The sequence below is a fragment of the Choloepus didactylus genome, chromosome X (genome assembly GCF_015220235.1).
Source record: "Choloepus didactylus isolate mChoDid1 chromosome X, mChoDid1.pri, whole genome shotgun sequence".
NCBI classification, from domain to species: domain Eukaryota; kingdom Metazoa; phylum Chordata; class Mammalia; order Pilosa; family Megalonychidae; genus Choloepus; species Choloepus didactylus.
The window spans coordinates 188,478,809-188,488,791 of record NC_051334.1 but is presented as its reverse complement, the minus strand read 5'-3'; the positions used below and the strand labels follow the sequence as shown (position 1 = coordinate 188,488,791).

Below are 9,983 nucleotides of genomic sequence, written 5' to 3'. Positions count from 1 at the left end.
ATGCCCAGTGAACTCCAAATAGAATAAATCCAAATAAACCCACTCCAAGACCTATTCTTATCACACTGTCAAATACTGAAGAGGAGCAAGTTCTGAAAGCAGCAAGAGAAAACCAATTCACCACATACGAAGGAAACAACATAAGACTAAGTAGTGACTACTCAGTGGCCACCATGGAGGCAGAAGCAGTGGCATGACATATTTAAAATTCTGAGAGAGAAAAAATTTCCAACCAAGAATACTTTATCCAGCAAACTCTCCTTCAAATTTGAGGGAGAGCTTAACTTTTTCACAGACAAACAAATGCTGAGAGAGTTTGCTAATAAAAGACCTACCCTACTTTGGATACTAAAATGAACTCTACCAACAGAGAAACAAGGAAAGGAGAGAGAGATACAGAAAAATTTAACAGACATATATAGAAGATTGCATCCCTTCTCCAGAATAGACTATATGCTGGGACATAAAACAAGCCTCAATAAATTAAAAAAAAAAAAAAGAAAAAACAATTGAATACATTCAAAGCACATTCTCTGACCACAATGGAATACAATGGAAGTCATAATTTTTGATTTGTAACTCCACTATTTACTTCCTACAGGATAAAAAAATATATAAACTCTAATGACAAATCAGTGGTTTGGACTCAATGTAAAATATGTAGTTTTTGACAAGAGCTATATAAAGGTGGGGGAATGGAGGAGTATAGGAACATAGTTTATGTGTTTTATTGAAGTTAAGTTGGTACTAAAGAAAAACAAGATTGTTATAGATTTAAGAGGTTAAATGTAAGCCCCACGGTAAACACAAAGTAATTATCAGAGAATATGACCATAGAGATGAAAAGTAGAGTATGGGTTACAAAGAAGTGGGGGAAGGGGGCAATGGGGAGTTAAGAAATGAGTGTAGGGTTTCTGTTTGGGGTGAAGGGAAATTTCTAGTAACGGATGGTGGGAAGGTGATAGCATTGCAACATTCTAAATGTGACCAATCCCACTAATGGAAGGCTAGGGAGAAGGTGGAATGGGAAGATTTAGGCTGTATATATGTTTCCACAATTGAAAAAAAAAAAAGAAAAAATCTAAATAGGCAATGACAATTAAATGCCAAGGATGATCCTGGATGGGATCTGAGGATGGAGGAGAGGAGGCTCAAAGGGACACAGTTGGGACATAAGAAAAAAAAAAAGAAAATATAGAATGTAAGCTTTGTATCAATGTTGAATTTCTTGAACTTCTCAGCTGCGCTTAATGGGATTGTATAAAAGAATGTTCTTGTTCATGGGAATTGTATATGTGAATTATAGTGTTTGTTCAAGGATGTGTGCAGCTTGTTCTCATATGTTCAGAAGGCAGAGCAATAGATGATGGATGATAGATAGGGAGGGAGGGAGGGAAAGAAAGAAATGGTGGTGAGACAGGATGTTAAAGTTGGTGGATTGGGGTATCGGGGGAGGGGTGTCGGGGTATGCTGGAGTTATGTGTATGGGTTTTGGATTGTTTTTGCAACTGTTCCTGTAAGTTTGAATTTGTTTCAAAATAAAATTAAAACAAAAAACGAAAAAACCCATGGAGATATTTGTGTCCCATGTGGATGCTCACATGTGGAGAGGATGAACCATTCGGTGGGTACCAGTCTACTTCTTTCCCAGGGCACTCCTGTCATTGCCCAATAGACTCATGAACAAAGTGGCCATGTGGTAGGGATAGAGGTTATGCCTGGGCTCAGCAACATGGACTTCTACCCATTAAGGCAAATGCCTAATCTGCTTGCAGCAGAGACCAATACTCAGTCCCCAATATGGCACCATTCCCTGAGGTGATTAGCCAGTTACCTGGTGGCAGATTGATTACATTGGACCTCTCCCATCATGGAAGGCTCAGTGTTTTTTTCTTGCTAAAATGGACACTTACTCTGGATACAGATTTGCCTTCCCTGAATGCAATACTTCTGCCAAAACTAACATCTGTGGGCTTATAGAATGCCTTATCCACCATCATGGTATTTCACAGAGCATTGTTTCTAATCAAAGAATCCACTTCAAAGCAAATGAAATGTGGGAATGGGCCCATTTTCACAGAATTCACTGGACTTAACCTTGTTCTCTATCATCCTGAAGCAGCTGGATTAATAGCTGGAATGACCTTTTGAAGACTCAATCACAGTGCCAATTGGATGGCGTTACCTTGCAGGCTGGGGCAATGCTCTTCAGAAGGCTGTATATGATCTTAATCAGTGTCCAATCTACTGTGCAATTTCTCCTATAGCCAGGATTTACAGGTCCAGGAATCAAGGGGTGCAAATGGGAGTGGCACCACTCACTATTACCCCTAGTGATCCACTAGAAATTTTTTTGCTTTCTGTACCTGTAACTTTATGCTTTGCTGGCCTAGAGATCCAAGTGGAGGAGTGCCTCCATCAGGAGACACAACAATGATTCCACTGAACTGGAAGTTAATACTGCCATCAGGCTACTATGAGATCCTCATGCCTCTGAATGGACAAGCAAAGAAGGCAGTTACTGTACTGGCTGGGATGACTGATCATGATTACCAAGGAGAAATTGGACTGTTGCTACACAATAGCGGTAAGAAAGAGTATGCCTGAAATTCAGGAGATCCTGTAGGGCATCTCTTAGTGCTACCATGCCCTGTGATTATAGTCATGTGAGCCAATTCATATATATATATCCTGTCAGTTCTGTTTCTCTGGAGAAACCTAATATACTATCTTAAATATATGATTTGGTTTTAAAAATTTAAATGTATTTTATTTTCAGATCTAATAAATTATGTAATTTCATCATGGAAAAAAAATTGGGCAAAAGATTTGAGCATACACTTCCTCCCAAAGACATACAGATGGCAAATAATCACATGCATAGAAGCTCCACATCATTAGTCGTGAGAGAAATGCAAATCAAACCAGAATGAGATATCACTGCACACCTATTAGAATAGCTAAAATGACCATACCAAGTGTGGGTGAGGATGTGGAGCCTGGAGCACTCATGCACTCCTGGTGAGAATGTGAAACTGTACAACCATTTTAAAAACTGTTTGATAGTTCATTAAAAAGTTAAGGACAGAAATCCCACTTGCTTAGAACTCTGGAGCACAATAGAGACTGGAGAAGGACTCCACAAATATTGAATTAAAGAAAGAGAAAAATCTCAGGTAGGAGAATTCCATCCTGGACGCCAGTCGGTTCCCATTTCCCTCCCTCTCACTCAGTCCCATGCAGCTTGGGAATCACACAGAGGCAGCACAGCATGGATTCCTGCCACTGCAGACTGAGACCATAGAATGACTCACAGTAGCAAATTGTAACTCCAGGCACAGGGACCTAAGTCTGGAGAGACCCAGGGCATAATACAAGCCTCCTGAGGAGCGCTGCATACAAAAGGGTCCCCAAAGGCAAAAAAAAAAGCCTGGTAAGAACTGTTGTGTCCTCAATCCAGTTTCAGTTGACTGGAAACCTAAAGGCAAAAGGGGCTTTTCTGAAGTGATCCACCTTTCTGGATTGATCCCATCTGGGTGCCCCAGGGCAGGTTACTTTAACAGGGAAGAAACTAGAGGCAGAAAACCCTCACAGAAAAAAATCTGTGAGAGTGGGAGGGGGTAAACTGAACTGCTGCAAGATAGGATGGGTCCAACCTGAAAAGGATAAGGAAAACAGGGAGCTGAGTGAGGGAGAGAATTTAAATAAATCATAGGAGCTGGGGAGAAAAGTCTGCATAAAAGCAAACAGATCAAGAATCCCAGAGAAGGAAGAGAGGAAAGAAAGCTGTCTCCTGGAGGTGAAACAATTGCACAACTACTCTGAGACACATACTAATCAGAACGTCAAATGCCAAAGATAGAGAATTCTGAAAGTAGCAAGAAGAAAGTGATTTCATCACGTGCAAGGGATCTGCAATAAGACTAAGTGCTGATTTATCATCAGAAACCACGGAGGCAAGAGAGCAGTGGTATGATGTATTTAAGGAACTGAAAGAGAAAAACTGCCAGCCAAGAATTCTTTTTCAGGCAAAACCGTCCTTCAAAATGAGGGAGAATTTAAAATATTCACAGGCAAACAGAAATTGAGAGTTTGTCAACAAGAGACCTGGCCTATGTGAATGAATAAAGGGCGTTCTACAGGTTGAAATGAAAAGGAAGGAGTGGCTTGAAGTTGTGTAAAGAAATGAAGATCTTCAGCGGCGTGTGGGCAAGCGGGCTAAGCCTGGCAATGAGTGGGGGTGCATGGTTCAGGGGACCCAGGCCCTGCCACCTTCCCTGAGCCCCTGGGCCCTATTCTCACTTTCAAACTGTGGAAGGACGAGCAGTGGGAGCTATGCAGTCAGAATCGGGGATCGTGCCGGATTTCAAAGCCTGGGAGGAGTTTCACAAAGAGCCCAAAACCTATTACGAACTCAAAAGTCAGCCCCCGAAGAGCAGGGCTTCAGAACACCTTAAAGGAAAAAAGATGGAGGTGCTTAGAGTTCAGATGTTTATGCCATGTTCCTTTGAAAACTTTTATCTTTAGGCGGAGCATCCTGGGGCCGCCAAGCCTCTGATAAGCTCCTCAGTATGATGTCATGCATCTTGCTACGCCAGCAACTCATGCGTGAGCAGGTGCAGGAGCAGGAACGCAGGGAGCAGCAGCAGAAGTTGCAGGCGGCCCGGTTCATGCAACAGAGAGTGCCTGTGAGCCAGACCAGACCCCAGCCATAAACGTCAGCATGCCCACCATCCTACTCTCTGCCACCCAGGTGCCAATGGAAGTCCTTAAGGTGCAGACCCACCTCAAAAACCCCACCAAGTACCACATACAGCATGCCGAAAGGCAGCAGGGATTTTATAAGTTTGAAGAACAAAACAGGGCGGAGAGCAAGTGCCCGAGTATGAACACACATTCACAAGCGCCATGTATGCAGATGGCTGATGTAATTGATGACATCATTAGCCTAGAATCAAGTTATAATGAAGAAATCCTGGATCTTGCCTTGCAAATGGCAAATACATTACCTGTGTCTGGTAACTTGATTGGTCTGTACAGCAGCCAAGGCCTCCCAGCCCCAGGCCTGACCATTAGCAACTCCTGTCCAGCCAGCCTTCCCAACATAAAAAGGGAACTCAACAGAGTCTGAAGCAAGAGCTTTGGCTAAAGAGAGGCAAAAAAAGGGCACTCACAACTTGATTGAATGAAGATTTAATATAAATGACTGTATTAAAGAACTAGGTACTTTGATTCCCAAGTCAAATGATCCAGACATGCGCTGGAACAAGGGAACCATTTAAAAAGCATCTGTGGACTATATCCAAAAGTTGCAATGAGAACAATGTGCAAAGGAACTTGGAAACCAACAGAAGAAACTGGAGCATGCCAACCATCATTTGCTGCTCAGGATACAGGAATTTGAAATGCAGGCTCGTGTTCATGGACTTTTCCTTATTCCATCCACGAGTCTCTGCTCTCCAGATTTGGTGAATCATGTCATCAAGCGAGAACCCATTCTGGAAAACTGCAACCAAGACCTCCTTCAGCATCATGCCGACTGACTTGCACAACAACTCTCGATCTCGCAGATGGCACCATCACCTTCAACAGCAACCTCGGAACTGGGCCTGAGAGCAACCAAGCCTATAGTGTCCCCACCAAAATGGGATCCAAACTGGAAGACATCCTGATGGATGATCCTCTTTCTCCCGTTGATGTGACCAATCCACTTCTTTCCTCAGTGTCTCCGGGGGCTTCCAAGACAAGCAGCAGGAGGAGCAGCATGAGCGTGGAGGAAACGGAGCATGCTTTGTTAGCAAACCACCACCCCCATCCACCTCCTCACAGACTGCTTCCTTTCTTGATCAGTAGATTTAATAATTTGACTGAAGGGGTTTTCTTGATTTCCTTTAATATGAAATTGTTTTCATGCTTTATCAATAGCCCAGGATATATTTTATTTTTAGAATTTTGTGAAATAGATTTGTATATTCTATTTTACAACTACAAATGCCTCCAAAGCATTGCACAGTGAGTGTACAGTATCTGTGAACTGAATTCACCATGGACTTTAGCTTTCTGAGCAAGAGGATATTGCATCAGGGAGAGTCTGTCCATTTTTATTCAGGGGAAACTTAGTTTGAGGTTTTATGCCTATGATTTCCTTGGAAATTAAATGCAAAGTTTAATAGAAAAAAAATGTAAGGCATCCAAAAAAAAACAGGAGGGGGGGGGAGAGAGAGAGAGAGAGAGAGAGAGAGAGAGAGAGAGAGAGAGAGAGAGATTGAGAGAGAGAGAGAGAAAGAAAGAAGAAAGCAAACTCACACTAACCCTTTTTCATTTTGTAAATGTATTGATTCCTTGGCACTGCCTTAGAGATACAGTACCCTTCTAGCATCATTTATTCTTTATACTGCAAGCTATTTAAAGAAATATTATAATCTGTAAAAGGCAAAAAAAAAATGCAGCCATTTTCATGAGGATTGTCTGGTTAGAAAACGTAACTGAAATTGTTCCTTAGGTGCATCTGATTCTGAAGAGAGGCAGAACTAGGCTCAGAAATAGGGACTCTAGTCTTACTCTCTTTTTCTATGTGCTCTGTTAAAGTTTTCTTCATCAATGAGTGTGATTCCATTTTTCATCAAATATATTTTATTTTGAAATGGAAATCAATGTCCTCTCAAAGTAAAATATTGAGGAGCACTGAAAGTTTGTTTTACTTTTTTTATTTTTTAGTTTTTATTTTCACTTTTTATATGAAAACCAAACTGGGCACATTTCTAATTGGCTTTACTATTTTTATTTTTAAATTATATTTTACTGCTTTTTTGATTTGTACAGATTCTTTATTATCATTGTTCTTTTCAATATGTTTGTATTAATTTGTAAGAATATACATCTTAAAATTGCAAGTTTTCAATATTTTTTACAATTCACTGGCGGTTTTCTGCATTCTTTGTACACATATGAAAGAAAACTTATGCAAGGGTCTTGTGCTTAGAGAGCTTTGCAAATATTTTGTATATTACAGTCTCACTGAGAACCATTTTCCAACACATTTAAGGTGTAGTATTAATAGGTTAAAACCAGGTTTTCTAGTGAAAATAAACGTACATATTTATTTTTAGTGATATAAAAATAACAATGTTCTTGGAAACCGATAACTATAGTGTTAATACACCCATTATGGTCATTTAAATTGGGATTTATTTCAGCAAATTTGCTGAATTTTTTTAAGTGAGAAATACTGTATTGGCAAATTACTGTTACTTGATAACAATGTTTTAACAAGCAGCAATGTTGTAAAGTTAGTGTCAGTGCATTATCTACTTGTGTAGTCCTATGCAATAATAGTAGTGTTACATGTATTCTATCAGGCCTAGATGTTTTCTACAGATGACATATGGTGTTACGAGCCAGGCTGTTGAAAGGAATTTCTTAGCAGCCTACAATTGAATAGCAAGTGATATAAAGCATATCCATTCAGAATGAAGTGCCTTAAATATAGCAGTAGTCTTTTTTTGGACAAGCACTAACTGAGCTGTCATGTTGGAGAAAGTTTCAAGATGGTATCTATAGTCAAGAGGAACATTTAGCATGGTGCCTATATAGACAATATAAGAGCTTCCAATTTTCCTTCAGATATTTTTAATATTAAATATATTTTAGTGACAGAGTGCCAACTTCTTTCATCAGGAAACCTTATTCAGGAGGGTTTAAAAATGTGTTTAAATATCAAATGTGAATTGCTGATGGTTGATGGAGGGTTCAGAGTAGGAGTGATTGCCAGATATATGAATGGATGGCTCACAGGAAAATAATAATGAGAATCCTTGGAAACATTGATGATGCTATCAGTTTTATAGCTTTATTACTGAAGAGGGTAGGGAAAATAATTTCCCATTCTTTCAGTCCCCTTAATTGTATAGCTCTTTTACTAGAATAGTGATGCAAATCTGCATGAACAGCTAATTGTACCATAGTGTTCACTGATACAATCATAGCATTGTCTATTTTTCTCTTCATATTTATATGGCAGGGGGAGGGGAGCTGGGGGCAAAGGTCAAAAATTGCAATGCTATGATGCTAGTTTTCCTTAGCTGATTTTGAGAGTTTTTAAAAATCGAGCAAGGTTGACTAACTCACGGCTTGGGCCATATGGCCAGGGTTAAGCAACCCACAGAAAGAAAGCTTTATGTGGAGAAAGTGTGGCATCTTGTACCACTGCCCTGGCTCTCACAACTCCTGAGCTCACCCTCCCCTGCTTCCCTGCCCCCTTGTTCTTCAAAGACAATTTCTGGGAGTGGCAGGTGAGCAAGCCCAGGAGAATGCTGCAACTCACGGGTGGTTTTATTTATTTCTTTTTTGCCAAATAGAGTGTGGAATTGTTTTAGGGCCTAGTGAAGCTAAGAGATGGTGGTTTGGGCTCACCATTTGTAAGAAAAGAGTGATCCACACCACTCCCCTCATCTCTAGGGCACAGAACTCTGACTCGGGGTTGGGCCTCTATATGGAGTGACCAAAATGCCAAAATTGTCCACCCACCTCTGGGTAATGCAATGGAGATACCAAACCTTCTGACTTTGCCAAAAACCATACACCAACTTGGTCATACAACAGAGTGAAAAAGTTCTTTCTGGTTGTTTTTAAACAATAAAGCAATAAGAACAAGAAAAATATATAGGGAGTTAAAAGACATAAAGCACAAAGGAATGCACTTATTAATATTTTTGAAAAATGCACTGGGGAAAAGTTGATATTGATAGTAGTATTAAAAAACCCTATTTCTTGAAAAAATGACAAATGACTGTCTCTTGCAGATGCTTGGTACTGTAATGTTAATAATAGTCACCTGCTGTTGGATGCTGCAATAATTTCTGTATGGTCCATAGCACTGTATATTATGAATCTATATTAATGTATCCAATGGCATAATTGAAGTGTTGTTCTTGATAGCCTCATTAAAGCATTCGGTTTTTCACATAAAAAAAAAAAAGCTCAATAGTACTGTATCCTCAATATACAACTCTACTCTTTAATTCATACAAGAAACAATACAATTGAACAAGAAAAAGGCATATTTCCTGATAATAGATATGCAAAAGATAAAGTGGTAAAGTGTGACAAAAACAACATAAAGTGGTGAAACATCAGGATATGGGAGCAGAGAAAGAGAGCATGCTATTGAAGCTAAGCTGGTATCTTTTCAAACTGGTAGGTTGGGTAATAAAAACCGCAGGGCAACCACAAACAAAGTACTTTTAAAATATACAGAAACAGAAATGAGAAAGGATCAGTCAAATGCATCATGAAAGATCAACTATACAGAAAAGGAGGCTTAAATAAAGGAAAGAGAGACAGAAAAAGATATGACATATAAAAACCAAAGAACTGAGAAGTGGAATTTAGTAAGTCCCCTGAAGCAACTAATAAACAATGAGGAAAAACTAGTAAATAATTTGGAATAACTGCTGGGGGACAAACGTGACTATCCACACATCATACACCAACCTGGATTGGGAGGAATGTCTGAGATCACAGCATAAAATCTGTAAGTAAAAACTGCAGAACTGCACTGGGAGCCCCCTCTCCCCACAGCAGGCTGAGCTGCAGGACCTTGCTGTGGTAGAAAGCAGCACTCTCTGAACAAGCAAATATACCTCAGTCCAGCTCCAACTGGGGTCTTAATTAACAAATGTGGACTGCTGAATACAAGCTACAAAATTCTAACAAGCAGACAGAGGCTTTTAGTGCCAACTGACCATAAAGAGCTAGAAGACTCCGCTGTCCTGGGAGGGGGAGCCCAGAAGACCAGGTGTTACCTCTGGCTGATGAGTGAAACTGGGGGGGGGGGCATGGACTGGCTCTAAAAGGGGGCTTTCTGTCCATTTTTCTCTCTCTCAACCTGAGGGACTCAGTGGAGAGAGCCTCAGCCATTTTCAGTTCACAGTGCTCTGACCCAGACAGGGGTGGAAATACCAGAGGCCAAGAGACAAAGGAGC

At 40.3% G+C, this 9,983-nt stretch overlaps 1 pseudogene; it reads left to right on the top strand.

Annotated features, from left to right (window-relative positions):
- The first annotated feature begins 4,335 nt into the window (after positions 1 to 4,335).
- Positions 4,336 to 8,500, top strand: LOC119522532 (annotated as a pseudogene).
- The last annotated feature ends 1,483 nt before the right edge of the window (positions 8,501 to 9,983 follow it).